This window comes from Schistocerca gregaria, chromosome 1 (genome assembly GCF_023897955.1).
Source record: "Schistocerca gregaria isolate iqSchGreg1 chromosome 1, iqSchGreg1.2, whole genome shotgun sequence".
In the NCBI taxonomy this organism is placed as follows: Eukaryota; Metazoa; Arthropoda; class Insecta; order Orthoptera; family Acrididae; genus Schistocerca; species Schistocerca gregaria.
In genome coordinates, this window is record NC_064920.1 from 224830435 (window position 1) to 224847495 (window position 17061).

The following is a 17061-nucleotide window of genomic DNA, read 5'->3' on the forward strand; positions in this document are numbered from 1 at the left end:
ACCCCAGGAGCAACAGTGTCCCTAATTTGCTGGGAAGTGGCGGTGCGGTCCCCTACGGCACTGCGTAGGATCCTACGGTCTTGGCGTGCATCCGTACGTCGCTGCGGTCCGGTCCCAGGTCGACGGGCACGTGCACCTTCCGCCGACCACTGGCGACAACATCGATGTACTGTGGAGACCTAACGCCCCACGCGTTGAGCAATTTGGCGGTACGTCCACCGGCCTCCCGCATGCCCACTATACGCCCTCGCTCAAAGTCCGTCAACTGCACATACGGTTCACGTCCACGCTGTCGCGGCATGCTACCAGTGTTAAAGACTGCGATGGAGCTCCGTATGCCACGGCAATCTGGCTGACACTGACGGCGGCGGTGCACAAATGCTGCGCAGCTAGCGCCATTCGACGGCCAACACCGCGGTTCCTGGTGTGTCCGCTGTGCCGTGCGTGTGATCATTGCTTGTACAGCCCTCTCGCAGTGTCCGGGGCAAGTATGGTGGGTCTGACACACCGGTGTCAATGTGTTCTTTTTTCCATTTCCAGGAGTGTATGTCCTTCCTCAATCCGACCTGATAGGGATCCCAAACGCTCGAGCAGTACTGAAGAAAAGGTCGTATTAGTGTTTTATAAGCGGTCTCCTTTACAGGTGAACCACATCTTCCCAAAATTCTATCAATGAACCGAAGACGACTATCCTCCTTCCCCACAACTGCCATTCCATGCTTGTCCCACTTCATATCGCTCTGCAGTGTTATCCCAAATATTTAATCGACGTGACTTTGTCAAGCGCTACACTAGTAATGGAGTATAAAAGCATTACAGGATTCTTTTTCCTATTCATCTGCATTAATTTACATTTATCTATATTTAGAATAAGCTGGCGTCCTCTACACCAATCACAAATCCTGACCAAGTCATCTTGTATCCTCCTACAGTCACCACAGCATCATCAGCAAACAGCCGCACATTGCTATCCACCCTATCCAAAAAATCATTTATGTCAATAGAAAACACCAGCGGACCTACCACACTTCCCTGGGGCACCCTCACCTCCGTCTATTAGGAGACGATGAACCTCGCGTCGCACACCTAGTGAACGAGTATGTCAGAGACGCTCACTTGTTTAATTGGATCCATTGATCACCTCGAGAGAGAGTGTCCGCACGTTCAAACATTTCAGGAGTCACTACCGTGTGCGGCTGGCCAGCACGCGGAAGATCGGACATGTCTGCGCGTCCTTGTTGCAATGATGACACGCGCCTCGCCCAACAATGTGTTTTTTGTTCACTGCCAGGTCTCCGTAGAAACTCTGAAAGCGCCTGTGAATATCTGCAATGTTCTGATTTTCCGCTAAAAGAAATCCAATGACAGCTCTCTGATCGAAACGCAGCTTCGTTACAGACCTCATTTTGTAGACTACGTACAGTGCCACCATGTGACAGAATCTCGTGAAATTATAAGTTCTGAAACGGGGATGTTCTACTATGCCCCACAGCAAAGTCTCCATTTTTTCAATACAAACTGGCTCAGGAAAAAACGTGTTGCTTTACTAAATGAATAAATTTAATTGCTGTTAGTGTAACGCAATATACCATGCAAATCTGTGCTCTATACAGATGATACAACTTTCATCAGTTCAGGGAAGGACATAAATCAACTAAAGGAGCAAAGTAAATTTTCTCAGATTACCCAATATGCGGTTCGAAGCCAATGAGTTAGCTAAAAACTATGAAAAGACTGTAAACATATCCTTCAGCTTATCCAATGCTGATATTGAGTACACTTCTACCAAACTTCTTGGCATATACTTAGATACGAAATTAACCTGCAGAGTCACATAGACAACATATCTCGAAAGCTTTCGCGAGGTAGCTATCTATTGAAAAAATTACGCACCTGTGTTTCTGAAAGCCTGCTGATTAATTCCTATTATGCATTCTTTCATTGCCATATTAACTATGGTATTCTTCTATGGGATAATTCTCCATCGTCCAGGAAAATTTTTATTTGGCAGAAGAAAGCCATCAGGAGCATCTCTGGGATTACCAAAAATAACATATCATGTAGGTCACACTTCAAAGAATTACAGATAATGACAGTCCCTTCTCTTTTTATATACAGCTGCCTTTTGTACATAAAAGAAAACTTTAACAGTTACAACCTTAGGCAGTCCGTTCATAATGATAACACTCGTCAAACATTTAAGATAGACATACCAACAACTCGACTCAAAAAAACAAAAGACAGTTATGAATACATGGGAATCAGGCTTTTCAACACATTACCTGTTCTGGCACATTGTGTCTCTTAATATATTTAGAGGTAAGACTAAAAAATGGCCGAAAAACAAAGCTTTTTACTGTCTTAAAGAATATGAAAACTCTTCAAAAACAGACCTGACTTACGAAACAACTTGCAACTCTGTTGTCAATACCAAATCTGCCATCATTCACTTCTCTGGCTATATCGCTCTCGTCGAAGGTCAATAAATAAGTAATAAAGAACAGTATTACCTCAGTCATGAAATATGAGCAAAGGTTTCATTCGACCTCAGAGTGGTACCATCGGTATCAGTACCCTCACAGAGTCACGGTGCGGCAAACAAAGTGCTGTACGCAAATTTCGCCTCAACCCGCAGTTTTCCCTCCCCAGCGGGCGAGGAAGACGACGCAGTCTCCGGTAGACGGCTGGCTTCTTGCACAGGGTCCGCCCCCTCCAACCCCTCCACCCAGCACCACGACTGCAGCGCCACTAATTGCCAGGACCGCCGTCTTAATTAGCAGACGAGCGCTGCTAAGCAGGCATCGGCATTCCAACCCTCACCCCCCAGCCTGGAGCCTGGGGCGTCCAGCACCCTGCCCCAGGTGCCGTACCGCCTGCCTTTGATTGATTATGAATCGCGGATAACGAAGCGCCTATTTTCTCGCTCCTACCCGCCTAATTGAGTTGCCAGTCCGCCTGCTCAGATGCTGCCTTCTTTACTTCTGAGCGGGTGAATAGCGCTTCGTGCGCCTTCCAACCGAAACGGCCGCCCATCCGTAAGGAAATCCGCACCGTTGCTATCTCGATACCTGAGGCGGCACTTAGAGCAGCTGTGACACGAAGCGTATATTCGCTTGTCTCACATTAAGGATAAGAGGAGTGAAATCAGACACAAATCCGAGAAAACGTTAGATATAAAGCTGAAAAATCTACTTCTCCTTGATGGAGAAGGGGGGTGAGGAGGGTATGGAGACCTGATGGAGCAATTTTATTTAAGACAGCAAAGTACTCCAGACTAAACTAGGGAAAGAATTCAGCAACTTCGTAAGGTTCGTGTCTGATCAACAACCACTAAATATGACCTCTCGTGGAAATCGGGTTTTCTGCCGGATATCAGCGTCTTCCAAACACGATATTTCGACGTCGTTACTTCCCTGAGAACACCTGATGAAGACGTCAAGTAATGACGTCGAAATATCGTGTTTGGAAGACGCTGATATCCGGCAGAAAACCCGATTTCCACGAGATGTCATCAAATCGCCGGGAAAGTCTAAGATATTAAACCACGAAATAGCTGGACGATGTGGCCGAGCGGTTCTAGGCGCTTCAGTCTGAAACCGCGCGACCGCTAGGTTGAAGTAGTTCTACGTTCTAGGGAACTGAAGACCTCAGATGTTAAGTCTCATAGTGCTCAGAGCCATTTGAAGCATTTGAACTACTAAATAGCAAATAACTACTAAATAGCAAATAACAACAAATAACTTTGGTTTAATGTTGCAAACTTATCACAGAGATACACGCATTTACACAGTTTGCAATGTGACAATGTTACAACAGTTGTCAAACGAATGCATCACGTCCTCAGAAACTGAAAGAATCCTAAACACAACAATGGTAAATTTTAACTAGAAGTTTCTTTCCAAAATTATTCTTACGACTATGTCATGACGTTGGCCAATACTACGATGAATCATACAATTCCATTTTAAAGTTTGGTACTGTTTAGAATGACAATCAATTCTACGGAGGATGGTTAGTTTTGAGCAAAAGATTACCCAAGGTCGCTCGAATTTACAGTGGACGCAAGCTGGTGAACCAACAAGTTTACACCTCTGTGTGCGGTATTTACCTTAGCTGCGATGAGCTGTCATATGCATGGCTGCTCTCCCCCACCCAAATTCCTATAGAATCTAATTAAGCCTATGCTGATTTTATTCAGCATAAATTCTCCCTATGTTTCGTAATGCGATAAAACATGCGCTCATCCCCAGTCTTGGAATATGGCGATATGCACGCTCATGGCTGGAGCGGTGTGCATATTAAATTGCCCTCTCAGTCCTTTCAAGGACAGTTAACTAAATGGCTGGTTCGTTTCTCCATAGTGGGAGCTCAGCGATGCTACAGCTAATATCTAGCTAAATGTCAGCTGCAGTGAACGCAGTGTTGACTCAAATTTCTCCTCTTCATCGTACAAACTGTTATGTGCTCCATTCTGCACTTCACGCCAGTTCAGAGAAGAATCAGCGAAGTCTTTCTCGTAGCCGAGCTCTCTCCCCACCTGGGTTCTTTCGTTCTCCACGTCACGGCTTTTATCGACCAATAGGAGCGTTCCTCTTATTTTGCGGAAAATCTCTCTACCAATCGCAAGGGCCCTACCATTGAACTGCATCGAAATCTCGGAACTTTACTCTTTCCTAGTTCGTTTCCGCCAATCGGAAGTTTCGTGCCCACTCACATGTATACCATTCGCCGTTCACATGATCAACTGCGTCACTGGTTTTGTTTGTATCCATCTGGAATTCCGAAACGCAATTCTCTAAAGCCTCTTTCTGTCCTACTTCTGGTGGCCCGTTACTCGCTATGCAGAATGCGTCACCTGTCCGGTTGCTGACTCCCACCGTGGGACGCCCCCTCCTGCTAAGAGCTTTCCGTAGTGTCTCCCGGAGTGTGGCCTCTGCATCTGCCCATGCTGGCTTCCACACAAAACGTTTCCTCTCGCTGTTTGTTTCACCTTCTGCTCTTTGACATGCATTATATAGGAGTGGTTTGTTAATACCGTCGATTGAGTGTCACTACATACCTGTAGGCAAATCTGCTCATTACCACTGAACTAAGTTAGGTGTCATATTTACCTTCCCATTACGATGTATGAAACTCTTATGTAAGGTGCTAAACTGACCTTCATTTATTCTGCCACCATACAACCAGAAAGGTAAATGCTGTGTGTAGGTTTTCCCAATGAATGTGCTTCTTGAAAGTCTCTCGGGCATTCGGGCATGCACCCACATTGATTGATTGATGCAGAGCGAATTTTCGATGGTGGGTGGTGTAATATGCCGTCATCATCATAATGCTTCACCTGCTGGCTGACATCCTGGATCAGTGAGTGCTATATATAAGGTTAAGATCATATTTCTATGAACGAAAAAATAATCTGTTTGTCGTTGCAAGAATTTCGACTTTGGACTATTTTCAAAAATGTTCAAATGTGTGTGAAATCTTATGGGACTTAACTGCTGGTCTTCAGTCCCTACGCTTGCACACTATTTAACCTAAATTATCCTAAGTACAAACACACACACCCATGCCAGAGGGACGACTCGAACCTCCGCCGGGACCAGACGCACAGTTGGATTATATCTTTCATTTTTGAATACAGGTCATCACTCATGTGGCTGATCACACTGTTGATGCCTTCTGGTATAACACTGAGGTAAAGTTGGAGATATTGGGCATAGAAGTGATATTTGCAGGACAGAACCAGCGAGATATTGACATAGAAGACAGTAACCGTAAGCCCAGAAATGTGGCATTTTGACGGCAAATGCTTCCAGGACGACTTTTCATTCCCACAGACAACAGATCTGTTTCTCATGTAGCTTTATTGTATCATAGAAAAAGGAATCATTGAAATATTTACCTTTTACGTCACTGTAAAGTTTTGATCTCAATATATGAATAAATAGGCCAAGCAGTGGTTTGTATTAAACAAGAAATGGGAAGTTGTCAGCACGGAGAGAAGACCTAAAATTCTAAGGTTCCCTGGGCGTTAACTATCCTAGCAAGGCCGCCGCATTTCGTAGAAGGAACAACAGATTGGAAGCACACCAAACCGAAATAAGACATTTGAGTGTGATTTTGGACTATCTGGTATCGAGCTTCCCTGACGCTCAGGACAAGCATAGGTGTGGACCAGTTTATAATATGGGATCGACACCAGGTCTGCGACGTTTCCTCGGTTCCCGGCTGTAGCTATTGTGTCAGTAAGGCAGTCCCGAGCTGTAGTAGCTCCACTTTGTTTGCCGCTATACACTACGTGTGTTAGCACATTTTCTGTTAGCGCAGGAGAGAACGCTTCGTAAACAGCACCCCTTCTGGATAGACTGCCCGCAAACCATTGTAATGTTGGCAATCATCTGCCGCTGCATCGACAACTAGGTAGGCTCACACTCAACGATTCGCGCAGCTTCGTTCCTCTTGGCAAGTCAAGCAAAAACATAATTTTCGCAACCTACATTATTAAACGACTAAATCGGTCAACTAACACCAGTTGTAGGTTACCTATCTAACGGCTACCAGGGACAAAAGAAATTGGATTTTGAGCATTTCATATAATGACGTGCTTTAAAAATTTAAAATACTGTCATAATCTACTCATTAAGGGCTATCATCTTACGATAAGGGTTTAAAACAATAAGGCAAGTATTATATTTGGAAACTGTATACTTTTTGAGGCAGTGTACTTTTCGAGGCAGTGTAACATCACAGCGTGCAAATATTCGGACTACGTTATATTCATCCATTACTCGAGAATGACAACAACTAGCGGCTTCCAACACACTATACACATAACTTCAAGCTTTTACATTTCTCAATGATTATCGCCATATAATAATGAAAGGAAGAAAGAAATGTGCTTACATTTTCGCTCTCCATGCAGTAAAATTTGATGCATTTACTACTAACTCTATAAGCTACACATATTCAACTGAAGATACCCACAAAACTGTGTCATTTTCCGACTCGTACTTTAGGAGGATAAGTATTTTTCAACAAAGTAACACGTTAAATTTTAGTTTTGGCTTTTTCGATAATCTGTGGCTGAATAATCCGAAGCTATTGGAACCAACATAATTAAAGTTTTGCATATTCAAATATAAAAGTTTTATTAGTATACTAGAGACACTGCCTACACCTCTCTGCAAAGCTTCGTGAGATTTTCACTGTGGTTTCCTTTCCGCGCCTGATCGGACCTTACTTTCTGAATAGCCAACGTATGTGAGAAGTCTGCGGAAAGACTGTTAGAAAAAAAAGCAGCTAACACACTGAAGTGGGTAGACATTAAAGTGTCAATGATTACAGCATCTGCATTTTATCCCTGACCCCCTGCTGAGTTAAAACCACGACGAGAAAGTTTGACATTCAGAGAGAATTAGTTTCCATGGAGGCGCACTGGTTTACAGAATGTAAGCAAGATGGTGTAGGAAAAGGTTCTAGGTTTTGTGAATTAACAACTAACGTAAACTGCACGGCGATAGCGGACTAACAATGAATTACAGTGTCTGTTTTCTTTAGCATTAGTCACAACGCTGCACTTACGTTGGTTGGCGCTTTTCGCTGGCTCCTCATTACAATTAAAGGCAAAACACTAATTACCTACGACCAATATAACACACTGTGGTTACTAGCAACTGGAAACATTCATGGTAGTGACTATTTCGTATTTGAGTAGCTGCAATACATCAGATAATTCCTGATGTTTGTAGGCAACAAAATATGACAAATTAAATGTAAAATATACTTCCGCCCTGTCACATAGGCTCCTTAATAAAATGTGCTATAGAGTTCGGCAGAAAGCAGACAGCGTGATACTGGGTAATCAATAATCTCTAAAGTAACAATGAAACATAAGCCTTGTATTACAGTTAGCACGAATCAAAGCAAAGGAAATGATCAGGGTTTTTCGAACATTGGTAATTTTAATCAGAATGAAGAATACACAATCGCACTTGTTTACTTTCAAGGAAATTTATTTTTCTTTTGCTTTTTAATCAAATGAAGTAAAAGCTTGAGCTGATTAAATCAGTTTCCCACTGATGCAAGAATCTAATGAACTTACCCTCATTCTCACTTTCCCAGTTGGACCTTTGAGTGCCTCCAGAAATTTCTATCTCTATGGCCATTTGTGCTATATTCTTCTAGCATCAACCTTACTTTCTCCTCTGACGACTCCACCGCCCATGCAAAGCATGTTAACAACCAAAGTACACAAGGTTGCTAACGGAAGCTTTCTGTGCTACTAGCACCGAAGTGTAGAGCTTACTTCGATGGTTCGTTGAAAAATATAGCAGAAGACTAGCGATCGGGAACCGAACGCCATCAAATGCAGTTCGCTGACTCTCGTCTATCGGAAACCTCGGAAAACTTAAATGAAGAAGCCCGGACGAGGATCGAAGCTCGCTTCTTCTGAATAAGAGTCCGAATCCTAACTACATGCAACGTTTTTCAATATTACTCAGGGTATATTAGAGACTAGCGAACCGGGGAATGCTTCGCAATTGCTAAATATGTCTTCCCCTCTCTCTCTCTGACGTTGAGCCTTGTTAATTGTTATTGAAAACGATATCACGATTGGAAAATGAAGTCATTTAAAGTTAATGGGTAAATCGACTGGAACCATTAACACAACGGGTACAAGAGATAACACTCTAGCTGCAGGATTTGTGTGAATAGCAGCTTCAGTGACAGTATTTTGCGTAGTTTTAATCTCTAAGCCGGCCGCGGTGGCCATGCGGTTCTAGGCGCTCCAGTCTGGAACCGCGGGATTGCTGCGGTCGTAGGTTCGAATCCTGCCTCGGGCATGGATGTGTGTGATGTCCTTAGGTTAGTTAGGTTTAAGTAGTTCTAAGTTCTAGGGGACTGATGACCTCAGATCTTAAGTCCCATAGTGCTCAGAGCCATTTGAACCATTTTAATCTCTAAACGGGTAGGACTGAAAAATTTCGGGATGATTCAGATTCCATTGTACAGTAGTATTCTAATCACGTATCTATGGGCCATAAATACTCATTCCTCTCTCATCTTAAAATAGACTGCAACGAAGAATATATAAAGTGCCCTGATATCCAAACTGTGAGAAAGAAAATGAAAGAACATATTTTCCCATCACAGCATTTCTTTCTCTCAGTCGGTTTTATCAGAAAATATGTACATTTTTGTTTAGTAAAATATGTAGCGTATATTCCTCTGAATGTTAAGAGAGCAGCTAAGAACCATATTAAGATAAAACGATCAGCAACTTTTTAATCTTCGCTAACAACCACCCCCCTCCCCCCTCATGTATTAGTTATACATTTATGTACCATATATATTTCATAACATGTAGCTATGTCCGCCCCAATACTTAGCAGAACATCATGTAACTATCTGAAGCAAAACGGTAAAAAACTTTTGGAGAAATTTGCTGATAATGTACAGACGGACAAATGCTACCTTTTTATTTATATATATATGAAAAATAGCATATGATTGTCTGTACATTTATTAGAGTATCGAGTTAGAATTTGATGTAAATTGGTTGAGAAATTTTCGAGAACTTTGGCAACAACGTTAAATTGAAACTTGGATTTCGATGGTAGTATAGATTAAAACAATGAAAATATTGCCATTACATTAGTGAATGAAAAGTCGACAGAGGTGTCAGATAAGCCAGGAGAGAGATGAGGTTACGTAAAACGTTAAAAGAAATATTGTAATGCAATGTAAAGATGGCATCTCAACAACTGTATAGAGTGAATAACCGTAATGAAAGGAAGCAAAGGTATAAGGAGACAGCCAGTTAATATCAGGTAGTGTGGGTGGGATGAAAACAGGCCTGTGGGCAGATGCTGACGTGGTAAGCTGCAAGCCAGGCTTGGTGGGGAATGGAGAGACACAGCACCCTTTTCTAAAAGGTTGGGGGAATATAAGGCCGCGAATTCCGCCGGCGTTCTGGCGCCAGGCTACAACGATTCCTTGGCAGGAGGCTTTCGTCAATGGTCAATTCAGCCACGCACATCTAAAAACTACCCGAGTCCCCTAGAGTCAACGAATCAAAGACTTGTATTTAAATGTGTACGTCTTGTTTCCTATTCGGCAACGTCCTTGCCGCACTGGATACACCGGTTCCCGTGAGAGCACCAAACTTAAGCGCTGTCGGGCGTGGTCGGCAATTGGATGGGTGATCCTCCAGGCCGCAATGAGCTGTTGACATTTTTCGGGGTGCACTCAGCCTCATGAGGAGCATCTCGACCGAATAGTAGCGGCTTCGGTCAAGAATACCATCATACCCTCCCTCCTATTCGCATCCTCCACTAAGGATGACACGGCGGTCGGATGGTCCCGGTAGGCCACTCGTGGCCTGAAGAGAGAGTGATTTTTTCTTGTGTCCTATAAAAAGCAATCGTATATTCAACATACGTAAGAAAAGAGAGTACCTCCCACCAAGTCACTTGGGAAGATTGATTGTTGTTTCAAAGCCTTAGTTATTATAAAATGACATTAATATCTGTAGTAGCGTGATGGCGGCTACCGGTCACTGTTGACTGGAACAATCACTGGCTGTGTGAGCTATTCTGGAGATAACAAGGCCACGTGAGCGGTGGACACACAAGAAGTCTTCATCGTCTAGCGGTATTAGTGTGAATAATATGTGTAAGATTAGCTAATGCTTGCTCAAGGCAAATCAGTAATGGTCTATTGTTGAGATGTGACTCACCTTTGTTTATTCTGGGCTGGGAATCCGGTGGCGACCTTGGAGTTTGAACGGGAGTGGCGTTCATAAGTAATAGGCCTACACCAGATTTTTTTTCTGAAAGCATGTTGGTTTTATTCATGATTCCAACACACCGTATTATTCCCAACTCTTTTGGCTACAAAACCTTGTTTTTCAACATAATATAGATTGAGGTCAGTTGTGCTAGTGTAGTCCATAGGAGACCTCGATCTGATGGATTTAACAGGTTACGGAATACACAAGCACCAGCACCATACGGCAACAACATTTCAAACCCCTGTTGCCAAAGATAACTTTTACCAGTCGACAATGGCGGCTTCAGGACTGCACCGTGCTAAACATTACAGACGATGCAGTTTGGGAAGCCGTGGTGACGCTGAGAGATATCTCGGCACAGAAGCAAGGCTGCCCAGCGTATACGGCGGCGATACACAGGGTGGTGTGTTTACTGCTGTAGCAAACCGTGGATTGATTAAGGGCCGCGGCGGGACGCTGGTGGGCGTGCCTCCGCTCTGTTTAATGACGCGTCAGTCGGCAAACAGGCCATTAGGAGGCGCTGGCGCCAGCGGCGCCGTATGAATATGGACGCGTAACGAGCATGTTTAGCGGCGCGCCAGTGCCCGGTTCATTAGTGGCGCGGCGCGGCAAGGAAAATTCTGCGCACTACGGCGGCGAGCGCCTCTGAAGGTGGCGCCACAAATAACTTGGGTGCGCCTGGCCTCTAACCTTAGACCTTAGCAACCACACACAGACTGATGCCATGCTCTCTCCCTTATTTGTTGTAATCCTGTACTGGTCTCTTACAATAGTATTCAAATGACCGGAACCAAATAACCCGAACAGCTAGACCTTTTTACATGCTCTAAAAGGAGGTTTGCCGGCCGCGGTGGTCTCGCGGTTCTAGGCGCTCAGTCCGGAACCGCGCGACTGCTACGGTCACAGGTTCGAATCCTGCCTCGGGCATGGATGTGTGTGATGTTTTAGGTTAGTTAGGTTTAAGTAGTTCTAAGTTCTAGGGGACTGATGACCTCAGATGTTAAGTCCCATAGTGCTCAGAGCCTTTTTTTCCGGTAGTTTGTAAACAGTTATTATTTACACCCGGTATATATTATGTCGTCATACTGGAACACTGTTCTACATCTACTGGTGTGGTGATTGCACACACTAACCTTGTATACCAGTGACACAACAAGTTTGTAGTTGCAACTCTACTGTATTGAGTACACATACAGATGAATTCATCAGCTGTAATAATCAATTAACAACATTTGCATATCAAGGCACTATCCACAATTAGTATTTACAGTATTAATCGTCACACTTGTGACAATGGCTCCTTTATGTGCCAGTAACAACAACCAAAATAATAGATGAAATATATAACCAAATGTTTACGATGTCGGCTATCGCCTTTCTCACTCAGTTTTACACTGACTGTAAAGGTAAAATTAATTTGATGCTATCTGACCTGAAGGGTACTATTAATTGTTCTATTTACACTTAGCATTCTACTACACTCAGCGTCATGAAGATTGTAGACTTTACGCAAGCTTAAGGCAAAACGTCAATTTGTTGAACATGTGATGGAAGCGAGCAAACGTTAATCTATTACGATTTCACAAACACACGATCCAAAGGGTGAACTTATACTCAACTTTGAGGAGTAGGAAATCTTCTGCCTGAAACAAGCCTCTCGTTGAATGGAACAGAGAAATCTCGCGTTAACGGGATCCGGACGGCCCTGAGTTCAAATCCTGAGATTTCCGTCACACATCAAGCTCTTGGGGCGAGGTTTGCTCGCGTCGACCACTACACACGTTTCTGAAAACAGGAAAGCATGAGCGGCAGACACACTGCAGTATGTACAAGTTACACAAATATATGTATAGAAAAGTAAATTTAATATAAACATAATACAAGTTAACCAATGAACAGAATTAAGGGGCTTAAGTTTCCTATGATAAAAAAAATCTAGATACTACGTGAAAATATGTGTGAATCCACACCCAATGACTTAAGATCCACCTTGCAAGATAATCTGTTTTTGCTGAATGGCTGACACCACATAAATCAAACGTGCGGTACCTTACGTGACAACCTTCAGATAGGTATTTGAAATTGCAATAGAAAACTAATGTCATTTCAATAGCTCGCTAATGCAATAAGCACGGCCCCTATGGCCACAGACCAAAATACACACCGCCTCTATCCGACCATAAAACACAATGTGACCTATATTACTTGTAAGTAAAATGAACAGCTGATAGTGTGTGACTTTAAACTCGCGAAATTGAAGTAAATGATTGGAGTTGTTGCTTTTGCACAGGCCTGCTGCAGCATCCAAACTGCTGTCGAGATTGTACTACTGTAGTAACTGAAGATCCATGTAATTTGCCAGCTGAAGATGGGTGCAAACCCGAAATGCATATTGGCGTAAATAAAAAACGCATTAAAAAGTGGCTGGTTGCCGTATTTTTTTAGTGAAATATCATTATCCACGGCCACGGAGCTCAACAGTCCAAATAAAGTGGACAAATTGTTATAATCTAAAACTAAATTCAGAAATGACGTTCAAGTGAACCAGCTACCTTCAGCGTGCCACTAAGCCCCAAATCTAAACTTACAAATGCGAGGCGCTATTTCCAGCCACTTTAGTAACATAATTTCATGGCCGTTCCAGAACATAACTCGCCTCGCCACCACTGCATTGAATGTTTGGTGGCCACTAGCACGAACAACTGCAACCGTCATCAGTCCTAAAGTACACAATAATATTCACTATGTATAGAAGGAGGAGCCAACACGAAAGCTTGGCAATTATGTTTTTCTTCTTCATGTGAAATTCACACGCCATCCATCCACCTAGCTCTCGAGGTATTAGTAAACCCTGGTCGCCACTGGCCAGCCTTGTCAATACAACTTCAGTACCTTCCGGCAGCGGCCCATGCTTCTTCGTTGCTCCTACTCAACGGCCGTGTCACATGACATGGTGTCGACAACTCCCTACAACGCCAACATCGAAAGCACGTCACGTCACAGACTGACTCGGATGATGCGCGGACCCACTCTCCACGCGCACCACCTTAAATAGCCTGCCTCGAAGACGCAAAGAGAACAAGGCACAGGGACAACGATCAAAGATGGAAGTAAGAATCGATACCGCCTGGTGCCAGAAACCCACTGGCTCATCTACATCTATACTCTGCAAACCACGGAGAGGTTCATGGCACAGGGGAAAGCCCATTGTACCAGTTTTTAGGATTTCTTCCTTCCATTCACATATGGAGCGCGTGAAGGATGATTGTTTGAATGCCTCTGTGCGTACAGTAATTATTCTAATCTTATTCTCACTACGCGATACGTAGGGGGTTGTAGTACATCCCTAGAGCAAAGATTTAGTCGGTTCTTGAAACTTCGTTAATACACTTTCTCGGGATAGTTTACTTCTGTCTTCAAGAGTGTGCCAGTTCAATTCCTTCAACATCTCTGCGACACTCTCCCACGGATTAACCAAACTTGTGACCAATCTTGCTGCCCTTCCCTGTTGTTGTTGTTGTTGTTGTTGTCTTCAGTCCTGAGACTGGTTTGATGCTGCTCTCCATGCTACTCTATTCTGTGCAAGGTTCTTCATCTCCCAGTACCTACTGCAACCTACATCCTTCTGAATCTGCTTAGTGTATTCATCTCTTGGTCTCCTTCTACGATTTTTACCCTCCACGCTGCCCTCCAATGCTAAATTTATGATCCTACCAACCGATCCCTTCTTCTAGTCAAGTTAAGCCACAAACTTCTCTTCTCCCCAATCCTATTCAATATCTCCTCATTAGTTATGTGATCTATCCACCTTATCTTCAGCATTCTTCTGTAGCACCACATTTCGAAAGCTTTTATTCTCTTCTTGTCCAAACTAGTTATTGTCCATGTTTCACTTCCATATATGGCTACACTCCATACAAATACTTTCAGAAACGACTTCCTGATACATAAATCTATATTCGATGTTAACAACTTTCTCTTCTTCAGAAACGCTTTCCTTGCCATTGCCAGTCTACATTTTATATCCTCTCTACTTCGACCATCATCAGTTATTTTACTTCCTAAATAGCAAACCTCCTTTACTACTTTAAGTGTCTCATTTCCTAATCTACTTCCCTCAGCATCACCCGATTTAATTTGACTACATTCCATTATCCTCGTTTTGCTTTTGTTGATGTTCATCTTATATCCTCCTTTCAAGACACTGTCCATTCCGTTCAACTGCTCTTCCAAGTCCTTTGCCGTCTCTGACAGAATTACAATGTCATCGGTGAACCTCAAAGTTTTTACTTCTTCTCCATGAATTTTAATACCTACTCCAAAATTTTCTTTTGTTTCCTTTAGTGTTTGCTCAATATAATGACTGAATAACATCGGGGAGAGGCTACAACCCTGTCTCACTCCTTTCCCAACCACTGCTTCCCTTTCATGCCCCTCGACTCTTATGACTGCCATCTGGTTTCTGTACGAATTGTAAATAGCCTTTCGCTCCCTGTATTTTACCCCTGCCACCTTTAGAATTTGAAAGAGAGTATTAAAATCAACGTTGTCAAAAGCTTTCTCTAAGTCTACAAATGCTAGAAACGTAGGTTTCCCTTTTCTTAATCTTCCTTGTAAGATAAGTCGTAAGGTCAGTATTGCCTCACGTGTTCCAACATTTCTACGGAATCCAAACTGATCCTCCCCGAGATCCGCATCTACCAGTGTTTCCATTCGTCTGTAAAGAATTCGCGTTAGTATTTTACAGCTGTGACTTATTAAACTGATAGTTCGGTAAGTTTCACATCTGTCGGCACCTGCTTTCTTTGGGATTGGAATTATTATATTCTTCTTGAAGTCTGAGGGTATTTCGCCTGTCTCATAAATCTTGCTCACCAGCTGGTAGAGGTTTGTCCTTTGCCCTTCTCTGTATACGTTCAATGTCCTCCGTTGGTCCCATTTGGTGTGGGTCCCATGTACTTGAGCAACATTCTAGGACCTGTAGCACGAGTGACCTGTAAGCCATCTCCTTCGTGACTGATTTGCACTTCCCTGGTATTCTACTAATAAACCGAAATCTACCACCTGCGTTACCCACGACTGAACCTACGTGATCATTCCATTTCATATCCTACAAAGTGTTACACCCAGGTATTTGTATCTGTTGGCCGATTCCAACAGAGACTCGTTGATATTAAAGTCATAGGGTACTACTTTTTAGTTTTGTGAATTGTTAAATATACGTTTCTACACATTTAGAGCAACTACTTCACTACAGATAACTGCACTGTAAGTAGTCTGTTTAGGTTTTTTTTATTGGTAACGCCACGTAGCGCTCTGTATGAAAATCACTGGCTGTGCTGTGTGCAGTCTTTGGCTGGTTTGCATTGTTGTTTGCTATTGTAGTGTTGGGCAGATGGATGTTTACAGCGCGTAGCGTTGCGCAGTTGGAGGTGAGCCGCCAGCAGTGGTGGATGTGGAAAGTGAGATGCGGAGTTTTGAGAGCGGATGATCTGGACAGAGACAGTAAATTTGTAAGACTGGATGTCATGAACTGATATATATATATATATATATATTATGACTTTTGAACACTAAGAAGGTAAATACATTGTTTGTTCTCTATCAAAATCTTTCATTTGCTAACTATGCCTATAAGTAGTTAGTGCCTTCAGTAGTTAGAATCTTTTATTTAGCTGGCAGTATTGGCGCTCGCTGTATTGCAGTAGTTCGAGTCACGAAGATTTTTGTGAGGTAAGAATTCATGAAAGGTATAGGTTATTGTTAGTCAGGACCATTCTTTTGCAGCGATTACTGAAAGTCAGACTGCGTTGCGCTAAAAATATTGTGTCACTTTAGTGAATGTCTGAGTACGTTCAGTTTTGCTCAACTGTTTGAAAATCAAATAACGTAAGATGTTTATCAGCACAGTACTTCATTAATTTTTCTAACGGAACGTTACAGCATTATCTGCAAAAAGTCTGATTTTACAATTAATATTGCCTTCAAGGTCATTAATATACTAAGTGAACAGCAAGGATCCCAACACACTTCCCTAGCGCAGACCCGAAGGTACTTCTACACATCACGACGACTCTCCATCCAAGATCTCGTGCTCTGTCTTCTCTACCAAGAAGTCCTCAATCCAGTCACAGCTTTCTCTTGGTACTCCATGTGATCATACTTTTGTTTCTGGAGAACAGCGATCAAAATGCAATTAAAAATTTTTTTAAATAAAAATAGTCTAGGATACCATGTAAGTTGTTAATATGGGCGGTGCCTCCGCTAATTAA